The sequence below is a fragment of the Hesperophylax consimilis genome, chromosome 16 (assembly GCF_061612785.1).
Source record: "Hesperophylax consimilis isolate HC1 chromosome 16, BYU_Hcon_1.0, whole genome shotgun sequence".
In the NCBI taxonomy this organism is placed as follows: Eukaryota; Metazoa; Arthropoda; class Insecta; order Trichoptera; family Limnephilidae; genus Hesperophylax; species Hesperophylax consimilis.
In genome coordinates this window covers 20,108,243-20,131,752 of record NC_142851.1, presented here as the reverse complement: position 1 = coordinate 20,131,752, position 23,510 = coordinate 20,108,243, and the positions used below count along the sequence as shown (strand labels likewise).

Sequence of the window (23,510 nt, the reverse complement as noted above, 5' to 3'; positions counted from 1 at the left end):
CAAACAACTACGTGAGCATTCATACAAAAGCAAGACGAGAACATACAATCGGTTCCGAATCACTATCGGTCCAGACCTTTCGCTGCAAAGTGTGTCACTATTTTACAAAAGCTATAACGGAAAAATAATGAACGAAATGATCTGTGACCGAGAACACATTCTTCTTGCTTTTTATAATTGGCCAAGCAATTATTGCTTGGCGCAAAGAATAATCCTCACTTCACACGGAAATAGTTATAACAACATCGCTACAGGAAACTGAGTAATGCTTTCAAAAGGACTAATCCTTTGATGGGAAGTCCCAAAAATACTATTTTTATGTTTTTTGTCCTTTTGAATACGTAATTATTCTCTTGCTAGTTGAAAGCGGCTCCGTGCGTTGTGCGGGCGACGTGGGTACAAAAGCTACGTACTATTCTACAGACGGACCGTACTAAGGTTTTGAATTGGAAATACTAGGGTATTAATATGTCATTCCCATATAATGATAGGTTTTTTAATGTATTTGTTCGATGTATGTACGTACATCGTTAAAAATCTGCCTAGTCATCATTATGTTATAATTATAAAACAAGAAAAAAGTAACAACGGATCAGTATCCACTATTGAAATATATTTTTGACTGGTATTATGTCCGCTAGATCTGTTCTAACACCTTAAATCTTTAATTTTCTTCAAAAACGGTTATTTGCTCACCATGGACTTTTAAATTGAAAAACTTGATCGAACATCGATCATTGTGGTCAAGAATGGTAATAAGAACTTTCAGGACTCTTAGGCAACGGGGACTTTCAAGACATTCCGGACTTTCAGGACTTTCAAGTATTTCTGGACTTTTATGATTTGCAGACACTTCAGCTCTTTTTCAGGACTTTCCAGGACTCTTAAGATATTTAATAATTTTCGGATTTTCGTGGCCTTCAGAATCTAGTGTCTTTCAGAAGTTTTGGACCTTTCTGGATCTTCGTATCTTGGGAAATTTCAAGCCATATGGGACTTTCAGAACATCTGGGCTCTCAAGATATTCAAGAATATCTGAATTTTCAGCTTTCTTTCAGCGATTTTTGCATTCAGTAATTTGAGACCTTCGGGAATTTCAGGACTTTTAGGACTCTAAACTAACAAATCTTGCAAAAAGTAAAATGAATATTTGAAAATGGATTATATTTTAGTAGGTGTACCTTTATGTGGGTTTCTTCAGTATTTTGTTAAGTATAAAATCTGTTCATGAATAAATTACCAAGTAACAGAATTTTAACAGGGTTTACGAAAAAAATCCATTACGGCTTGTAAGCGTAATGAATGAATTCTAAGAATTAAACTCTTATTTTCAATTACCGACTCAAACAGTCTTTCCCCACTTACCCGGATATAAAAGGCAATAATTTTTAATGCGATTCATGCTTCACAGTATAAAGGACGAACGATTCGAATTCCGTAATGCTGTAAGTTATACAGTATTTTTACTGGCAGTGAATTTAACGTTTTGTAGAATGCCGACTGCCGAATGCCGACTGAGCGAGGGTGACTTTGAAGACTTTCATCATAATATTAATTTAATTAAATTTATTGTAATCTCTTTGCAGGAATAATATCCATCGTTCCCATTTTCTTGCTTTCTAATTTGAGTTTAAATTAAAAATGCGTGGAGACTGAAAATAAATATGTATTTAAAAAAAAATATATAACTATAATAAATATTTTTATTCTAGTATTTATAAAATTCATCCTTGATAATTTATCAGCTGCAGAGTTCAGTTTAACGGGGCCTAACCTACTGTTTGCCCGGCTTCAGTATTAGCATAACAGTACGTTACCTGGGGTAACCCAACAATAGCGATATACAGGACAACAATACGATATAACCGCGTAAATTTAGGATAACATAATTTAGTTTAAGGTCAGAAAGTAATTTTGAAACTATTTTTTTAAAATAAATTTCAAACATACCTACAAAATCAGAAAAGTCTATCAACTTTAACAAAATATATAGCGCTGATGAGCTGATTTTGTCGCTAAACGGCACGATACAAAGTCAACGATTTTATATATACTATTAAAATTCATGTATGCTTTTTCTAAATATAATATTTTTAACAGAAATTAATTTTTATTTTATTTCAGACTATCCCCATCGTAGATGAGACACGAAGTGAAAAAATTGGTTCCATTTTTTACCACCAATATGACCTCAAACGCTCCTAACGCTCTAACGCCGAACGATCGGAAACTACCGAATCCGGTCCGTGCGCACCACTACTCGCGCAATAACTGTGGAACACGTTTAAATTCAGTCATTATTAGTAGGCATTTGCGCCTGTATGAGTATGCCCAGATTTTCATGGGTCCATGCTGGTATTATAAAATATCAATAATGGTGGCAAAATTTGTTGAAATACGTTTTATACTTAGAACGAACCATTATACATCAACGACTGTTGGCCATATGATATAATATAATGCAAACATTCATTAGTTGTGACTAAACCGACAATAATTGGTTTCTCTCAATATCTTCTTGGAAATTTTACTTGTGCAATGGTGGAGAAAAGAGGATTGAACCCTTGACGCCTGGGTGCGAAACCTGCACTTGGCCTAGTGACCAAATGGCTTTAAACTAACCTAACCTGTAAATATGGTCCGGAATATCTAGAAAATGGCTTCCAAAACCTGTTCAACAAAATAATGTGGAAATATGAAATAATCACTTAAAACGCCTTTTCCTTTTGCCAATGCAAAATTCTTCCTGTGATTTTTATATATTCCCTTTTCAACCCGTCAGAATTCTGGATTGAAATGTTCAAACAACGTAGACAGACAACGCAAATATCTTATAGTTGCGTTCGCTTTTAATCTATTTCTTAGCTTTGGCGTTTCATCAAATCATCAACGAAATTTGTCATGAAATTCTATGCCATGGATGTATTGGGATAATTCATAAAGCTTCAGATTAAGCAATAGTGCAAATACATCCGAAAATGAATAGCTATTGAATAATTAATAACAAGGTGGATTCTTTCAGGTAAAATATTTTCTAATGTATCATGACTTGAAGATTATTCATTTGGCTGATTTTTTTAAAGAATTCCAAAAAAGGGCGAACAACGACGTAAATGGTAGTGGACAAGAATTGGGTTGTTCAATGGTAATATATACAGGTTATAATAGAAATTATGGGACTTGACAAAGCAAATAATTGCTTAGCTGCATGCAAATAAACTTGTGGCAGATATGTGAATTTATAACAATGGCCTTTCATCGATGGGAAAAAAGCTACATGGTAATAAACATCTTAACTGCAAATTTAAAAGAAAATTCTGAACCAGTTGAAAAAATAATATTAATTACCTCACATTAAATAATCTACTTCTTTTGGAAAATTGGGACCAAATTCTATCAATATCAAACCCACATTCAGCATTAGAATCGTTTTATAAAACTCTCCAAGAATATATTTAAAAAAGTACAAATAAAATTGTTATATCTAAGAAAAAATATAAAAAAATTAAACCTTGGATAACTGTAGGAATAATTGTCTCCATTAAACAAAGAAATAAACTACACAGAGAGATGCTAAATTATCAAAGAGCCTGTCAAAAAAACAATGTCAGAACAATGTCCTTCATGAAAACAAAATATTTACTGTATAAAAATTTACTAAATAGGTTAATAAGAAGTTGTAAAAAAAATACTATGGTGAACAAATCGATAATTCAAATAATGATACCAAAAAAACGTGGAATATTATTAACGAAATAACGAATAAAAAAAGAATAGCATCAATTGAGGTGAAAGAGATTAAAATAAATAACAATATTATAACTGACAAATCTGACATTGCAAATAACTTTAACATCTTTTTCACAAATGTAGTAGACCAAGTACTTGAATTATCCAGTAAGATTGCTAATACAGCGCCCGTTGACTCATCTCTGCTTTTGGTACCAACAAACAATTCAATTAACTCATTAGAATATTTTACACCTATCACAACAAATGAAATTGAAAAACACATTGACAGCCTAAAACCAACTAATTCTTCAGGAATTGGTAATTTATTAGGTAATACACTAAAAAAAAAAAAACAATATATTTTAACTCCTTTGCAACATATTTATAATATATCCCTAAAAGAGAAATTTTCCGAGAAGAAATCCCTAAAAAAAATTCCCAGAACAATTTAAAATCTCCACTATAATACAAATTCACAAATCGGGTGACACGCACATATTAGACAATAACAGACCTATCTCCTTAGTTTCAAACCTTTCAAAAATATTTGAAAAATGTATCAAAAATAGAGTTATGAAATACCTAGAACAAAACAATATTCTGTCAAATTAAGCACTGAAGATGCAATATTCGATCTGACAAAAAATTTATACACATCTGTTGATCAAAATAAAAAAGTCTAGCTATATTTTTAGACTTAAGAAAAGCGTTTGATACTGTAAATCACAATCTACTCATAAACAAAATTAATCAAATAGGTTTTAAAAAAGATGCACTAAAAATTCTCACTAACTATCTCAAAGACAGGTTACAAAAAACAAAAATAGGGAATTTTTATAGCACAGAAACAGTGATAAAAAATGGAGTACCACAGGGGACTGTGCTTGGCCCAATTCTGTTTCTAATAAATATTAATGATTTATGTAATGTTGTAATCCCTGGTGAAATTGTATCTTACGCTGATGATACAGCAATAATGTAATGGAAAATCCTGGCCTGAAACTTCTTTAAATGCAACAAAATGTATTTCATATGTCTTATCATGGCTAACTTGTAATAGACTTTTCTTAAACTATAGTAAAACATTTTACCTACATTTTCATAAAAACAGTAAAAAAAACCTTCCAATAACCTTAAAATTAGATTACATAATGCTAACTGTAATAAAGTAACATGCACCTCTTGCTTTGAACTTGGAAAAATTGAAAAGATAAAATTCAATATTTGGGTATACATATTGAAACAAATTTAAACTGGCAACCACAAATTAATAACACCGTTTCTAAATTAAGATATCTGACGTACATAATTTATAGACTTACGGAAGTACTCAATGTTGAGAAATTGAAAATGATTTATTTTTCTCAAGTGCAATCCTCAATTATGTACGGTATATTAGGATGGGGTGGCGCACTAGATACATTTATAAAACCACTACAAATAGTACAAAATCATATTATCAAGGTTATATATAATAAAAAGAGGACATTTTCGACTGATCAATTGTACAAGGAATCTCAACTATTCAATCTCCGTAAACTATTTTTACTTCAAAGCCTGAAATATGTCTTGAAAAACCAAAACAAATTTCAAAAATATGAACCCAAAATCAACTTTAGAAGAAATCATGTATTTTATACCCCACAAACCAATACCAAACTAATGCAAACTCACAGTAGCTTTATTGGACCTCGCACTTTTAATCTATTACCAAAAAAAATCAAGTAACAACTAAACTAAAGAATAAAACATATACACGCAACACAAAAAAATATATAAAACACGCAACACGCACAAACACATAAATCATTATAAATGCCGATTTCCATTCTCTTTTAATATTTTTCTTTTAGTGTGATAATTATATTTTAATTTTTAATCTTTATTTTTAGTTTAAATTTATCTTTATTTTAATGTTGTTTTTTTTAAATGTATAAATTCTTATATTATAAAATGGGGGCCTCAGCACGGGTAAACAACCCAGTGAGGCCAACATTACTGAATTAGAATATGAAATATTGTAAAATAATGTATCAACAATAAAAAAATAAATAAATAAAAACCACTAGCGCAATACCTAAAAGAATTAAAGTTGTGGCTGTATAATGCAAATGTTGAAGCATTATTCATTTAATTTTTACTTTTTTCTCTTTTTCTATTTATTTCTGTATATTTATTATTATTTTATTTTGTGTTCTTTTACTTCATATATATTATCTTTATTTTTACTATGATTTATTTTTAATATGCACCTCTTGCACAATCTTTTAGACTAACTTTAATTATAATCCTACCGTTTTTCTTTATATGCTTACTGTTATTTTTAGGTACAAAATATAATGTATACACTTATATTACCCACGCACAGGCTGCGCTTTAGTGAGTTCCCTTTTTTATTATAATAAAACTGAAATGTCAAATGTATAAACTGGGAAAAAAATAAAGGAAATAAAAAAAAATTCTGGTATTTGCGTGAAAATATAAATCAGTGCTGTTCAAGTCAATGCTCAAGCGAGAAGAAAAAACAGATCTATCAATTAAATCACGATGAAGATATCCATAACGTCTGGACTATCGATCAGTTGCTGAGAAGCTTTTATTATTTTAGTTTAGAATTTAACGTGGTGTATTTTTATGAGAATAAAATTCTACTTCAGATAAAAAAGCAACCTTTTCTAATTTCATTTTTGATATCTTAATCTGTAAAAACTCTCAATTTTTTTTGTAAATAAACTTATTTTAGTTTTAAATTGTTTCAAATATCAACAGTGCTAAAAATAATTAACCTGTTAGCAATTAATTTGGTCGAGGGCCACCTCAGCAACCCCTCCCCTTGAGCAAACTCCTCACCCTGGGTAAAACCACCCCGAGGGGCCAAAAGGGTGGACTTGGCTAACATGATTAGTGTGTGTTTTGTCGTGGATACTTAGTACATAGGTATGTACTTGGAGTAAAATACAAAAGCGGGAACGATTCTGCCGCAGGATAAAAAACTCTGACATTACAGTAAAACCAAATGAAATTACTCAAAAATTAAGCAAATCAAAGGAAAGCTTTTTTTGCGAATCGAGGGACCTTTTTTGTAGTAATTATTTTATGATTTTATTGGGGGTTGGAAAAATGTTTTGACTTTGGGGAGTTTTGTACTTATGGGTATATCCAAAACCACCCCAACCCAGCTCAGGACACTGAATCAAGTCGGCCTCATATTTATTTTAGGTCCGCCTATTAAACAATACTTATTATTTACAATTCATTCTATACAGTAAGCCGCTGTTCTTACTACCCTGGTAAGAATTAACCACTATGGGAGATATACCAAAATCATCTCAGTTCAGGCCAGGACAATGAATCAAGTCGGTCTTTTATGTCTTTTGAATCCTCCGATTAATTATGTTTTATACCATTGTCATATAATGTTTAAAAGGAGGATCTAAAAAAAAATATTAAGCCGATTTAATTCATTGTTCTGGCCTGGATTGAGTTGGTTTTGGTTTATTTTCCAAGTAATTATCTCTTACCAGGGAGGTAACAAATACAATCTTACTGCTTAGAACAATTTTATTGTAAATTTAATGATAACCAATGTTTCATCTATTATTACAATCTTTAATTCATTTCCATTGCTAATCATGATTAATTTTATTATTGCGAAATTTTTTTGGTAAATACCGTAATAAAAGAACCTCGTGACCATTACCACTTGAACTATGGTATCTCCTGTTTGTGTATTTAGTGAGACGAAAGGAAGAGGAAGGAGGTGAGAATAAATATCATTTTAAAATACCTGGACAATCAAAATTCATCGCTAAACACAGCTAAAACCAATTCAAGCAACGTTTCGATGTAAAACTGAATATCTGTAAATCTAGTAATTTGAAACATATTTATTGAAAGTATAAACAAATCGGTGTAATGGAGCAAATACATTGAAGTACACATTATAATCTATTTTGAAAAATCTTAGTATTCAAAATTTTGCGGATTTTTTAGCATTCACTACAACTATAATTTTACATCATAATTGCTTGTCAAAAGTTCAATACTGTTGCGATTTAATACCAAAAGTAATATTTCCACGACCTTTTGGCATTTCCTACCATTTATTTAAGATAATGATTCTCAGATTCAGTCATAAATAGCCATTGAATCAATAAGATCAAATTATTTCAGACCAGACAGATAATCCTTCAATAATAATAATTATCTGCCAATGATCTTCCACATAGATTATTCCACATCGTCTTAGTATTATGTATTTAGTGTGCTTGGCGTACTTCCTTCGGTTCGTATAATAATAGTTAATGTATAATGGCTACATTATAGATAAGGACCTGATTCTGTGTAAGTAGTTAGCGCATAAATCCATTGATTTGATAACCTGGGGCCGTGTGAAACCCGAGCCTCTGGATTATGCCTACAGATTATCCTGTGTGGCACTAGCTTTGCTAATTGGGTATTACACAAAGATCGATTTTGATGTCTTTTCTAGACGTTAACTTTGACGATGGAGGAGTTATAAAAAATGGGTAGGTACCTAAACGTACCACAGGGATTTAAATGAAATGGTAAAGTTTTACAAACGTATTTTCAGTGTGAAATAAATTGAAATCGTAAATAGATTTTTGTACATTATTATTAGTGTTTGTTTGTATGGATTATTTAATGATAAGATGGAACTTAAGCCAAGCTTTGGCACTGATCGCCAAAATACGAAAAAAGATCGCTTTTAAAACGTTTTAATATAGGAACCGAAATTTGTTAAAATAATCATTGAAGATAATGTTGGCAATTCTTAAATGAAAATTTGAAATAAAGAAAATCAGAAAATGATTCGGTGGCATCTAGGAATTGAACCCAGGATCTCACCTTGCCGGGGCTCTACCATTGAGCTAATCTGACCCTGTATAATACCTCGACAAAGAACTACCAAAAGTATCTTCATTTTCTTAAAACATATTTTTATAGACTGCTATCTTTATTTATGAATGCTAGATTTTTTCCGAACTAAATACAGTAGTTTCTTGGATAAATATATTATTTTCTTTAACGTCCCAAGTAATTATTAACTAGTAAGTCTAGTAAAGATGAATATTTTTTTCATACTTTAAGAATGTTTTTATTTTTTTTATTTAAATGAGTTAAAAAACACTGCACTTGAAAAAGTTTATTAGCTAATGTTAAATTTAATGGACTATTAAATTAAATACACCAATTTATTGAGAAAATTAGTTTAATTTTAGCCCTCTTCGGTTCGTTGTGATAAAAATACAAATGTTCTTAGAGTTACTATTATAAAATCAGTCTAGTCTCTCATGGTATATAAAAATAATTAAATTCTAGATTAATTTCAGACAAAAAACAACTTTTTTGAAAATTTAATTTGTACAGTCTCAAACTTTTTTTTGTAAATAAACTCTCGTAGTTTTAAATTGTTTCAAATATTCTAATTTTCAACAGTGCTAAAAATAATTAACCTGTTAGCAATTAATTTGGCTGAGAGCCACCTCAGCAACCCCTCTCCTTGAGCAAACTCCTCACCCTGGGTAAAACTACCCTTAGGGGCCAAAAGGGTGGACTGGGCTTACATGATTAGTGTGTGTTTTGATAGTAACAAACATAATAAAAACAATAAATAAATGATTACAAAAAAATAATAAACAATAATTGTTGAATAAAACACAAGTATTTATTAGCATTATTTGGCGATTTAAAATAAGCCGCAGTAGCATAGTGGCTAGTGCACCCGACCGGCAATTGGAAGGCTGCGGATTCGATTCCCGTCGGCGACATTTATTTTTTCTCGGAAGCTTTTTTGTTTTGTGGTTGAGGCTAATAATTATTGTTTATAATAATTAATTATTATTGACACATAATTATAAAAAAAGAACATTTCAATATTACAAAATCTTTAAATCTTGATAAATTTAATAAAAGCTTTTTAAACATAATTTTAAAGTTATTTTTGAGTTGTGGCAGCAATGTGTGGGGTCACCAGTGTGGCGGCGATGTGTGTATTTGTGTAATTTACGGTGGCTGCCTGAACCGTAAATTGGTGTTCAGGAGATGGGAGATTGAAAATAAGTGTCTGCGGTATTAGTTAAATTTATTCGTGAGGATGAATTTACAATTATACGGAACGCGGAGACGGTGGCAGACAAAGTAGTGAAGAGTGGCGGTCAGATCGAAGGTTGAAACTAGAATGAAGATTTCTCTTCTGGTACCCGCCTGCGTCTAGCGGCGGATTAATTTAAATAGTGTTGCCACATGTGGGATGGAATAAAGTAGTCCCACAGAGTAATACACACGCGTCCGAGTAAAGTCGAACGTGATCCGACACATCATCAATTCCAATCAAACCGAGGCCGAAACTCATTTACTGACAGAAGCTGCATAAAATCAAAACAGAAACTTCGGTCGTTTACAAGTGGCTAGTAAATGAGGCAATACATTATTTATACATAGTAGAGACTCGCTACATAACCTATTATTGTAGGTATATACTTGCCCACTTCTCGAGTACATTACATTGAAACCACATAGTCATCAGGTAGATCATTTCTCTTTCCATAAGCTCAGGAACAGGTGACCGATTTAGTAAAATGGAAACCAATATCAAATTGATTGAGGTTCAAATTTAGAAAACGCCTATAGTTTTTCAGTGACCTTGCGAATTTATCGTTTAATATCTGCGAAATCGGCTCGCCGTTTATAATTCCCTGCGCCGCGCCGGAGCCTTTGGCTCGTTTTCCGAGATGTTTGTTTACGATAATCGGCCGGTTCCTTGAATATATATATATGGAGGGTAAATATTTTCAGATTACACTAGGTACAGCATCCGGGGATTACTCTAAGAGCTTTCGCGATGAATTGGGAGTCTGTAAGTTGGTCTGGCTCTGTACGTACTCAACTTGAGTAAATAAGGCCATCACAATACGAGAAAGCTTTCAAAATATTGGAGTGAATGTTCAAAACAAATCAATAATAAAAATGTTAAACATGTTTTACTACACGGTTTCGCAGATGTCTCTAACAGATTTACACATAATATTTTTCAGTCTAATATTTCTATCAACCATCCATTGTTCCATCAACTCTTCCTTTACATTAAATCTTTAGTTGAATCCATATTTTTATATTTATAAACCTTAACTTCTTGCACTAAAATCCATTTGCTTTAATTGTCTGTGGAACACCTGATTTCACAGTTATACCACGAATATATATATATAATCAATCATATAAATTGATTAATTATATAAGCGTGTGTAGGATGTAGGGAAATAAAATGTGTTACGTTTTATTTCCGTACATCCTCCTCAAACCTTTGTTCCCTTCTCTTTGGGTAATTTCCAACTTAACAACATTTAACACTAACATCCTATTTAATAACTCTATATCCTTCTATATTATGTTGTTGGTGTATTATTTGGTTCACTAATTCAGTGGTTTTGAATGATGGGTTCGGGACCCCCTGTGGGGTCGAAAATTTATTTGAAAATAATAAGTATTTACTTAATACATATGGTATGGTACACTGGTATACAAAAAAAAATTTCAATTTTAAAATTTTGAGTTTTTGAGTGGCTGAAATGGCATGGGCCTGGGTAGTGAGTTTCCCGGGTGGCAAAGTTCTCCATCACGATGCAAGCCACATTTACCCCTTTCTGTGGTGATAGTAAGGGGATTTTCAAATTATTATTAAGTTATTTGTAAGCCGCCATTGTTTGTCATTCTTTAAAAAAAAAAATAATAATTAAGTATGTCGGGTGTGGTGATGACTGAACTCGTAGTGGCACTTTGTACTTGGAGGCTGCGGTCACTACCGGAGGCCATTAGCCGCATCCTAGCTCCAGTGACCCGGTGTCTCATCAGCCCGGCAAATCCATTCGGTTCTAGTTCCGTAAATATTGCCAATGAGCTTCTATGTCTTCTTTATCTAAATTCTGCTGGCGTTATTATAATCAATTTAGAATCGTTTCATTGTGCTAAGTTCGCACAGAATAGAATAAAGATTTTTTTTTTAACACTGTTGCTTTGTTGGTAGAATCTGCGTCTATTTGAACATCTACATAATTTATGTTGTAGACTATTTTTTGCAGACAAAATTTAAAACATTAACTCTTATTATATTTATATTTTATTTTTATTTTTTGGATGTTATAATGTGTTGCGCTACCTCCTTCTTTAGACAACGTTTCAGACAATATTACAGTGTGCATCATCAGGGCAGATTTGTACACATGATGATGATGGACACTGTAACGCTGTTTGAAACGTTAGCTACAGAAGGAGGTAGCGCAACACGGCATAATACCCCAAAAATAAATTACTATAAAACTTTTGATCTTGAAAATCTGAAATCACTTGTTGAGGAAGCCTCACAACTTTTATTTTTTCTTAATATATGATATCACCAATACATTTTGTTCTACGTTCATTTCTGTAAACTAAACACGAACCAACTTTCAGAACTTTCACGGAACGAGCTGAAATTTAATAAAGTTCTGCTATATTGAACAGGTTGGTAATAATCTAGTATCATTTGATACGTAAATTTCCCAAATACGGGTTTTTTTTCTAAAGAATTTTATACTTGCAATGTTTGTCCCACGTTGGTGAATAAAATGTAGCCATTGCAGTATATTTTGGTTTCGTTTATAATTTTGCTCGATTTATTTTTATTTCACAGAAAAAGAAGATAAAAGCAAAGATCTACGCCCATTCAAAATTATACGTTTTAAGATGTGATATTTAAGATTTGCAGAATTTATTTAGATTTACAAAACTTCGGGAGTTTTTCTTAGGAGTTAAAAATACGTTTCGAGTGAAAATTTATGATAAGTAAATAAAAAACCCAATGGAATATATAAAAATACAAGTAATCATTGATTCACACACGGAGAAAACAACATATAAAATATTAATAATTTATTAAGAATCTAGTAAAATTATTCGTATTCCTGTTAAAAACAGGATTGCAGGCCTTTAACAAATTAATTGGCATGTTTCTTAATGAACTGTCCATAAAAGGCGAATATGTTGTTAGGAAGATCACGTGTTCATAAAATTTTTAATATTGTAACATTTCGTCCTTATATTTATAAAAAAAGGACACCTTCATGAACACCTGTTCCGATGTATTCTGAATAGACTAATAATTTATTGAGAAATGGGTTGCAATCACGTTTTTAACAGAATTTCATAAATCAGCTTTTCTTATTTTTCAAATTAAAATTAATAATTTTTTAGAATAAAAAAATAACCGTAAAATAAATTAATGAGAAAGAACACGTGTTTATATTTAATCTAAACCCATTGTTCTAAAGTCGTGAATCCAATTAAAAAACACGAGCAGACGAGTACTATAAAATGTAAAATACATTTTTTTTCAAAACTCAGAAATTATTCGTGAAAGAGACCGCAGTCTCAACAGACTCTACCTAGAAGTGTCACGTTCTTTCTTCTGGCACACGGCCACGCTCACAACACACTTCTAACTTTTTATCTCTTCAGTTGTCGCAGATAACTTGTCAACAATCTGCGCCATTTTGCAGCGCGACAGCGCCATCTTGTTTCCGCTACAAATGAAAAGTCCTTGTCACGTGACACGACTCGCTGTTTTGTTTTATCGATTCTTGTATTTACGTTCGTCAGTAAAACGAACCCGCGGTATCAGATTTCCAATAAAACCGGAGAGATGTTAGCTGAGTTATACAATGACACCATTCTAAAATTAGTTTTGTATTGATCGAAACCAATTAAGAATTAAGAACGTAAGGTGTTTTATGGAAATGTACTAACATTGTATTTTTAGTAAGCATATAGCCTAGTAATATAGTAGTTCTGTGTATTAATATAATTAAGTAGGTGGGTATTTACGTACCTACTTACAAATTTTATGACTTCAGAGGTAATTTTTTGTTTTGATTTATCTCATAAACTTAGCTGATGTGTACCCGGCGATGTTGGAAGTTATCCCTAAAAGATAGACAAATACCATTGTGAACTTTTTTGTGGGCCTTTTTAAGATATACAATTCCGTATTTTATTATTTTGATATATCTCATAAGATTTAGCCAGCGTTAGCAATGTGATGAAACATCGATTTTTCTCTACTATCTTAAAATTTTTGTATGCATGTATCATATATGTATACCTTTCTGGAGAAAATCAAAATAATAGTGTGAACTATCAAAATTCGGTGCGAAGTTTAGAAGAACTATGCGCACAAACAGACAGACGCGAATAGCGTCTTTATTTTATACTATTTAAAAAAAACAATGCGATGTCTACTATTTACAGAACATTTTTTTTGTTTTCACTTTTTCAATTTCAATTTTTTGACATGTACAAAACGTTTAAAGTATAAGATTTTCTTTCTTTTAAAATATATCTTTCTCAATATATTTAAAACAAGAATTCCTAATATCTAGATGTTTTAAATTTTTTCGAAACACGTAACTAATTGGGTTGAGTCACAATATATTTTTGGCTTGTAATTCTAATAGTATTTTTGAAAATTTTTACGGTCATAAATGGTTTAACTACACATATGCCATAACGATCTCATTTATATAATATTATATATGCGTTCATCCGTCCTCTACCAGCTACAATGAAAATTTTTTTTATCTTAATATTATTGTGTGGTCTGCGCTATCATAGACTTTCATTGAAACGTTAACAACCAAATGTTATTCTCTATCATCTGCTACCATCCCATCTCCACCCCTCATTAAATAAATACTTCTTTTTATGCTGTACATTTTTCATGCCGGAAAAATATGTGGGTTCTCCCGGTCATTTAAGCCGTCCATTTTATATTTTGTTAGACACGAACTTCACAGGAAACAGCGCTTTCATAAATGGTTGATTTGAAAGCTCCGATAATTCATCAGTTCTTCGAGGATTCGCTCGTTAAATTTCTAAAAAAGGTCCGTCATTAATAGCAGAACCTTTGGTTATTTTTTATAAAGGAAATAAGGCTGGAGTGGCGTATGATAACAACAAAAATGTATTTGAAAGTTATCAAAACGTTATTTTTATTATTAAAATATTTGGTAAAAGATTTGTTGCAATAATTAACGCCATGCAAACTAAAGAAACGGTTATCATCAGTACCATTTCCTTTGGGATACAGATTGTGTAATGTAAATACAGTTGTAAAATAAGGAACTCTATTTTTACTGGAACCATTCTAAAAGTGGTTTCCTACGTTTGGTGACATATCAGGGGTTCTTGGGTTCATGGGTGAGGTTTGTCCACTGTCCAGCTTTTGGTGGCTGATGCGTCTGCTACCAGGACTCTCTCGACCCGACATGGATTTATTCGTCATTCCTAGACACACTGAATTACTGATTCTTGTTCACCCCTCATACCCTTTTCCATACCAGAACCTCCATTCTTTCTTTTACTTAATAATACCTTCCACACAGCATTCCCAGTTATGTTAGTAAGTTAAATGTTAGTCAAAGTTTAAAAAAACCTCATTCAATAATAAATTAGCTTCATTAGAGTAAAAATTTTTGACACCTTAATTATTTATTTGCTATTGCGGGGCGGCTAACGTGAGTTGTGCGGCTCCTCTGTACGAAGCTATTCATTTTTATTGAATTCTGTTTATCATTCAAAGAGCTTTGTTGACATTTAACCCCCGCCTCTGGGAGGTTTGGGGAGGGGGGCAGTATTCAAGGAGGACATGGTAGGGAAATTTATTAGTCTTGAATGTCCTTTCTGAATAAAGGCGGGCTTTTGACATGCCTTTTTGAATGTGATTTTTGTTGGAAGCGGAACGAATGTCGATAATAAACCCATATTGATGGCGGAAGTTACACAATACTAGGTTTTTGTTTACATATTTTAATTAAACCGAAATATAAAAGTGTCTTATGGAAAATTCAAACACTCTTATTAGCTTGAAGAACTTTCAAACTTTCGAACATCGCCGAGATATTAGATAGCTAGTTTCTTTATAAAATAATTCACAATTTTATTGATAGTCCGTACCTTTTACAAAATATTAATTTTACATGTCCATTAAGAGTTCACATTTTATATTCCTGAAAGCAATACTAATTATCTGGAAAACGTATTTACAAGATGAAGCTGTAGCGTTATTTAATTTATTAGCGTTATTCGTTTAACACGAACCTCACAAAATTCATAACATTCTAAAAAAAACAACATTCTGTCGAGCATGTCAGAAAACTTATTATTTTATTGAAATTTATAAATAAAAGCAGTTTGAATTAAATAACATCACTTTCTTTATTGTTATTACTAATATTCATTCCATGTTTAAGGTTAAACCTTTGAAAATATTTGAAAAAACTCAGTTGCATTTTATCAAAACTGCTTATGTATTTTTTTGAATTTATTTGTTTATTATAACATACAAGATAATTCTTTGAAAATTATTACACTCGCGTTTAATGTAATGTATGTTTATTTATTTATTTAAGGAGGAAACCCAGATACAGACAGTATGTTATATTGTTATGTATTTTTTTAATGTCGTTAATTGGTCAATGATATACAAATTCCAAAAACTGTAAAATGTGAATGTATACTATACGTAACGCAAACAAATAATGATTAATTTCTATTAAAATTATTGTGAAATATCAGTATCATTGAAAAACCACTACCAATCTTACGCTCTTCAGTAGTTATGAGGAAGAAATGATTTGAGCTGATGTTATTATATGTTAAGTTATATCTGAACACTGGTCTTTCAATTGTTAATTAAAGGCCAATCTTCCCTCCTTAAAAATGAGCATCTTCGAGACCCGGGTTCACTTCTACCTATCCTCTAAATGCCCTTCTACACAGAATTCCAAAAGATGAAATGGGAAATTATTTTCCTGAGGATCTTTCGTATTGAGTTACTAAAGGGGGACTCGGCATGGGTAGAGAACCCAATGAGATCCATATTTAAAAAAAAAATAATGTTAAAAAAATTGTCAAAAAATAAATCTTACTCGGAAACGTTTTCGTTTAGTCTCGTTTTCGAGTAGTCGAATCAGAAGGTTGGAATTTTTTAAGTCAAACTTTAAAAAAATCGATCCCCGGAGGTAAAAATCATCTTTGTATTTTAAAAAGCATAGATCTGGCTTCAGAAATTTTTTAACTCTTTAGTATGAAAAACAAAGAAAAAGCAAACAAAATCAGAACGAAATTTTTTGTTGTCAGAGTTCTCTATTGTATTACGAGTTTCTGGACACCATGTATATTTATAAAACAACTGTATTTATTGCGCATATTTAAAATTTTTAATAAATGTATTATTTATATATTTACTACTTGATGATTTAAAAAAAAGCGATCAGCTCTTGTACCACAACCTCGTAAGGTTTGGCAGGCGAAATACCAATATATTCATAGCTTGTTACTTCGGTGGTTTTGCGGTCAACTTTCTGGGTATTCGGAAAAATATACAATAATTCAGAAAATCAAACTGTTGGATATTTTGAACTCATTATGATCGTTTCGATTGCACTACAATTGACACTGGAGTTAATTTACTAGGCCGTAGTTATTATTGCACCACACTTATACTACGCTCAAGGTATTGTTTCACCACACTTGTATTAGGCTCAAGGTATTTTTGCACCACACTTTTACTAAGCTCGAGGAAATTTTGCACCACACTTTTACTAGGCTCCAGGTAGTTTTGTACCATATTTTTAATTCCTCTGAAAGTTTGAAAGTGCGATGGAAGAGGGCAAAGAACAAAGATGGTATTTATTTTAAAGTAATCGTAGCACTTTCAAAGACTTCCCCTACTGAAATACGATTTCGTACAAAAGGTGGAACTTTGAGTACCTATCCAAATTCTGAAAGTTAAGGATTGACCAATTACAGGAATTTCGATTCATATGTATGAACCTATAGATATACACCTATTAGGGAGCGCCATGATCAGAATTGCCGATGAATTTTTCACCCAACTTTCTGCTTTCAAAGAGATCGCTATTTTTTTTTAAATGTTTCTTTATTTAGTGGTACGTATTTGGTTCAGGTATTTCAAGGTCTTTTGGCTGCTAGAGTAGGCAGTCCAGGAACGTCTCCGTATTTTGGTGGTTTGATTTTGCATTGGTCATAAACGAATCGAACCTAATCGATCCGCAGAAAACATTTTTTTTTTACTATCATGGGTTTTCCAATAAGAGGTGTTATTTTGAATAGCCCGCTATTTCGGTAGATGTTAATTTTGAAGCTTTCATTTTTAATTTATAAGAAAGTCATAAGTGATAAGAAGTGATGGTGTAGTTTGTGGCAAGTTTGTGTTTATGGATATAAAATAAATAAAAAATTAATTTATATACATAATAAAATAACAGCTCTTATTGGAAAACCGTATACATCTATTTATATTAATAGATGTATTTAACAATATATATTTGTATTTTTTGTTTGATTGAGCGTTTTTGAGGATTGAACCTTCCTCCCCAGTGACTGGTTCTTAACTGTTGTGAACTCAAAAAGTTTTTTAAAAATTGGTTTTACTGAGGTTTGAACCTCATCCCCAGAGACTGCTCTTAACTGCTGTGAATTTTTAAAATATTTAAAAAAAATTGGTTTGACTAAGGTTTGAACCTACCTCCTCAAGGACTGAATAAAATGAGTGAACCGCGCTATCACTTAAGCCAAATCCCAATCGGATGGTACCGAGATTAAATTCCTATATTAACTACTGTATTTTTTTATAATGTTATCGAATTTCAGAGAAATGCGTGTAATAAATAGAATGCTTTGTCATCGATGACAAAATTATCTGCCTAGTTTCTGTTCCATCAGATGTTTGAAAATGGGCTAATTTCCACTTCCAAGATACCATTTCATTAATTAAAAACAAAAACAAAATCGAAATTCGAATAGATATATTTAATAAAGAAGTCCAATTAGACTCTAACGGCTTGACAAAGGTTGCAACGCTCGCTTATGTGGACGCATCACGTGCACCAAACGCGCATCTACAGCGAAAATTCTCGCCAGTTTACCGCTGTTCAATTGTCCTCCCGATTTCCTCAGTGTTATTACGAAATTCCATGTTTCAGTCTCCGTCCGAGAGTTTGCGCAGCGCATACATCGAATCCTTTGTGTTCATCGAAAATCCGACAGCAATCAACGGAACGCATCGCACCACCTGCGAATGCAGTTTCGACACGCAGTTCGTACGCACAGCAACATACCCACAATTTTAACATTTTTTATGTGAATACAACACAAAAATTTCTACCAACCTCCTGGAGGCAGTGAAACTATCGCATGCCCAATTGGTGTATGTTGTGAGGATGTAGGTAGTGGGGAGGGGAAAGAGATGGGGAGAGGAAGGTGGATATTCAGATCTGGTCACTAAATAAGACTAAAGCCATTTCTAGTAACGTTTCATTTCTGCATGGTGGTCTTACACCAGAGCGATACTGAGAGAATCTTTCACTCTGGAATGTACCGCAAACGTACTAGATATTGTTTGAGAGTAGTCGAGAGACTTACTCCTCTACCACGAAGGCACTATATAATTTAATTATTTTTTTTTTGATAAACTAATGTTTAAGACAAGATTTTTTATGCATAGCACAAAGGGTAACAATTATTTATAAGCAATAATTATTAGCCTGAAACACTCATCCACATTGAAAAATCTCCTGATAATCTTTTCAATGTGGATGAGTGTTTCAGGCTAATAATTATTGCTTATAAATAATTGTTACCCTTTGTGCTATGCATAAAAAATCTTGTCTTAAACATTAGTTTACCAAAAAAATAATAATTAATATTTGACAAGTTCTAGTATTTTTACCAAAAAATGTAGACAATTTGTCTCGACGCCATCTAGTGAGAGAGTTAGCACTAACAATGCCTTTCTCATATAAAATAAAGTTGGTTGTTTCATGTGAAAAAATGTAACAAGCAGTAATTGTTGAATGAAACACTAGTATATATTGAATTATTTCGCGGATAAGAGATGAGCCGCCATAGCTCAGTGGCCAGAGCTGTCGACCTGAAATCGAAAGGACACGGGTTCAAGTCCCGTTGGCGTCATGTATCTTTTATCAGGAGATTTTTCAATGTGGATGAGTGTTTCAGGCTAATAATTATTGCTTATAAATAACTATATAATTTGTTTTAACTTTTGCTGCATTGCATGTTACTTTGCTAATATCTGTACAAGAAGAACAAAAACTTGTACATATATATAAAAATATTGCACCCCTATATATGTAATATAGCTTAATTCATATCATACCAACGATATTTAAAACACGCTAAAATCAACATCTAGGCCTGAAGTTATCTATAACTTTACATCTTCTAAAGGTCCCAGATATTTTTTATGTAATTTTGAATTGCGCAGTCAATTCTGCGTCCAATAAAAATCTCGTATGGGGCACCAAAAATACACACGATATTCACCTTTATAGTCGATTCCGAGATATATTACAATACAACTGAATCGGAGAGCACGGGAGAGGTTGTGTGAAGGTTTATTTTGGGAATGATTTACGCGGCCTGAATGTAGGTACTTGTGAATTTACGTTGACATAACGTCATGGAATTTCCACGGCAAATCTGACGATATTACGGTATGTTGACTCTCTTTCATCAAACGTATCAGAAATTCTGTATTCAATATCAACTGTGTTTTGGTAAAAACCCTTCAAGCCACATTCTTTGGGAATGTTACTGTTTTGTGCTTTCATATGGAATAGTCTTCAAATTACAATATGAAAAAGTAATTTTTGCTGATTAAGGCATTTTTATACTAAAAAGTAAATTTAAGCTCAATTTTTTTGTGAAATTAATCAACCCTCAAATATCTCATAAATACAAACATAATTGCAATATTTTACATCAACATCTTGTAAAACAAATAACAACTTTCATATACTTAAAATTTTTTTACTTGGTTTCATTTTTATTGTCTACTCTAAGGATCTCATTTTGTGGATTGAAGAGTTTTACCAAACCGCAGTCGATATGTAATACAATATTATGTATTTATGCCTGTATTATAATCATTTGTGTTTGTGGCTTAATGATGTATTTTAATTAATGACGTGGAATGAAAAAGCGTGGAATATTCAGGCTGTATTTTTGGAAGCGAACAAAATCCGTGATATTCTATACATTATTCATTTAGATTCGAAATATAAATGGATAATTTTCTTAATAGGTACCTACTTACACAAAGGGTCAGCACTCAAATATTCTCACTTTGTAATGAAATTCAACAATTATCAATTCATGTGTAAATTCTACATGCGTTGATAGGAAAATATCCATGTTTCGGTGAGTAAAATTATTCAAATTCTTTAAATAAATACCGGAATATTGGTAAACCGTTCGAAAATAGCGATGATTACATACAAGTTTTACAAACATTTGAGTAACTATGTAATTCATAGAATTTAAGATTACGGTTTAAAAATTTTATTCACATTAATCCTTACAATTTTTTTTTTCAAAAAAATATTCGTTAAGAAAATTAAGATGCTGTTGGTAGTTTTAAGTTGAAGTGTAATGCATAAAATACAGCTTAAATGACGTAAGTTGATATGGTAAATTAGCTCAGTGGTCAGAACAGTTCATCGGCATGGAAAAGGTCCTGGGTTCAATTCCTAAATGTGACTGAGTCGTTTTCTGTCATTTATTTTTCCACATTTTTCGTTCTGAAGTCGCTTTAATTATTACAATACTACACAATTCACAGGTAACCTATTTGTGGTATTGCTTGTATTAGATCACTGAATAAAATGATAACTTGAAGTGCCTTCTATTGGCTGTTGGGCTAAATGGAAACAAATGTTCAACTTACCTCAATAGCCAAGAACTCACTTACACTCACCTGACATTGTAGTTGATTGTTTGAATTTCGTAAACTAAGACGAAAATTTAAGCCTGGGTTGGACCAATAAATCATGAAACACGCCTAGAAGGCATTTTCGTGTTATTCTTTAATGTTTAGCGCAATTTTTGATTCTTTTAATCCGTTGTTGGCTCTCTTACATAGTATTGAAGTATGGTAAATAGTATATATTGAAAATAGCCAAAAAAACTGTTATTATTGTTTGCTTGTTCTTTTATGTCACTCCTCCATGTTATTTTACGTTTTTCCCCACATAAACAAGCCTAGATGTCGCCATTAGAGCAAAGTGTACCGTAAATCAGCCCGGACTACTTACAAACTGCTGAAAGAAAAACAACGCATTGTTCTCAAGAGAAAGTTTTTTTCGCTGAAAGTTTCGCTACTCCGGCGCAGGGGCGTACCTGCAAGTTGACAGGGTAAATAGGGAAGCGGGCAAAGAAAATAATAGAAAAAAAATAAAAAGGTTGAATCATTAGAGATTTCCTTTCTTTTGAGAATTGCCGGCGAATTCCAATGTGGAATAAATACTGGTCTCAATATTACCAGTCAGTATATAAAATAATCAAATCAGTATATAAATTTTTTTATTAATTACTTAGAATGTAGGTATTGTTTAGAGGTAGGAACAAAACAAACTATATTAGAAACGCTAAATCTCAGGTCGAAAACTTATCCAACAAGCAACTAGAAGTAAAAACTTTGGGAAAAAAATCTTTCATTTATATAAATATATGTTAATACCTATATATTTTTAGGTAAGTATAACAATTTAAATCTCTAATAAAAAGCATCTCCGATACATAAAAATGGGTGATCAAAATAGAAAATATATTGACAGCAAATACAGAAATCGAAACATAAGCAACTCAAGTGCTCAAAAACCACCATATAATATTATATTGACTGATATTATTTCATATTCATTAGCTCTAATGATTTTTTTGCATGATTTTCGATAGCTTACTAGGTATATTCTAAGTTTTGTGAGAAAGTACTTAAATACCTACCTACTTAATTATAACTTTTTTTCAAATAAGGAATTATACAACTTATACAAAAAAACGTCACCATCTCAACGACAATTTTTTTCAAAAATTCTTCATTTATGTAGGTACCATAATACTTAAAAAAAAGTTCAAATAAATACCAATATTTCATATTTTAAAAGGTATCATTACTGAACCATTAAAACGGACACTATCTTGAAATGTAAACGGAACTTAAAAAAATATTGACAGACAGACGAAATGCAAAACGTTTGAGTTAAAACAGGAACTCATTCTAAAATCATTGATTTTATCTACAGCTTCTGTCTCATTTCTCAACATATATGTATATATGAACACACACACACACACACACTACAATTATGTGAACACAATGAAGAACGAAAAACCAACGTATCACGGTCTTGACTAAAAATAAACGCAATAGATTTATATTTCGCAAATTCAAATAATTTCTAAGAAATTTGGGTTTAATTGAAAATTATAGTGGAAATACAAAGACTGCTCAAATTTCCTTACATCTCATTACGTCCCGCCTCTTGTACCGAAAGATATATAAGAAAGAAAAATAATTTTCAAAGGAAAATAGTAACAAAGCAAATATCAAGCAATTTATTCCCGCAGTCCGGCGTCCCCACCATAATAAAAAGGTAGTATCACCACTTCAATACATAAGCCCTTCAATGTAGGTGTATATAAGCACAAACCTTTTCTATAAGCCTTAAAAAATGCGAATAAACCCTTAATTTGTGTACAAAGCCTTGGGTTTGCCATGGATCGCCAACCTTTCTCGCCCAGTAACTGTTACGCCATTCGCTCACCTGCTTCCCAGGTGACTGGTGTTACCACTGATACCTCCATTGTAAAGTCTCCCTCTTTTTCACAAAAGCGCACAT

General features: G+C 32.0%; 1 protein-coding gene and 1 non-coding gene across 3 annotated transcripts in view; one reads left to right on the top strand and one right to left on the bottom strand.

Annotated features, from left to right (window-relative positions):
- The window catches only part of LOC149416851 (uncharacterized), a 406,606-nt gene that overhangs the window by 87,887 nt on the left and 295,209 nt on the right, over nt 1-23,510 (bottom strand). The gene's annotated exons all lie outside the window — the stretch shown is intronic.
- On the top strand, nt 19,710-19,782 carry TRNAS-UGA (transfer RNA serine (anticodon UGA)). The gene has a single exon. It is a non-coding gene; the product is annotated as a tRNA-Ser (tRNA).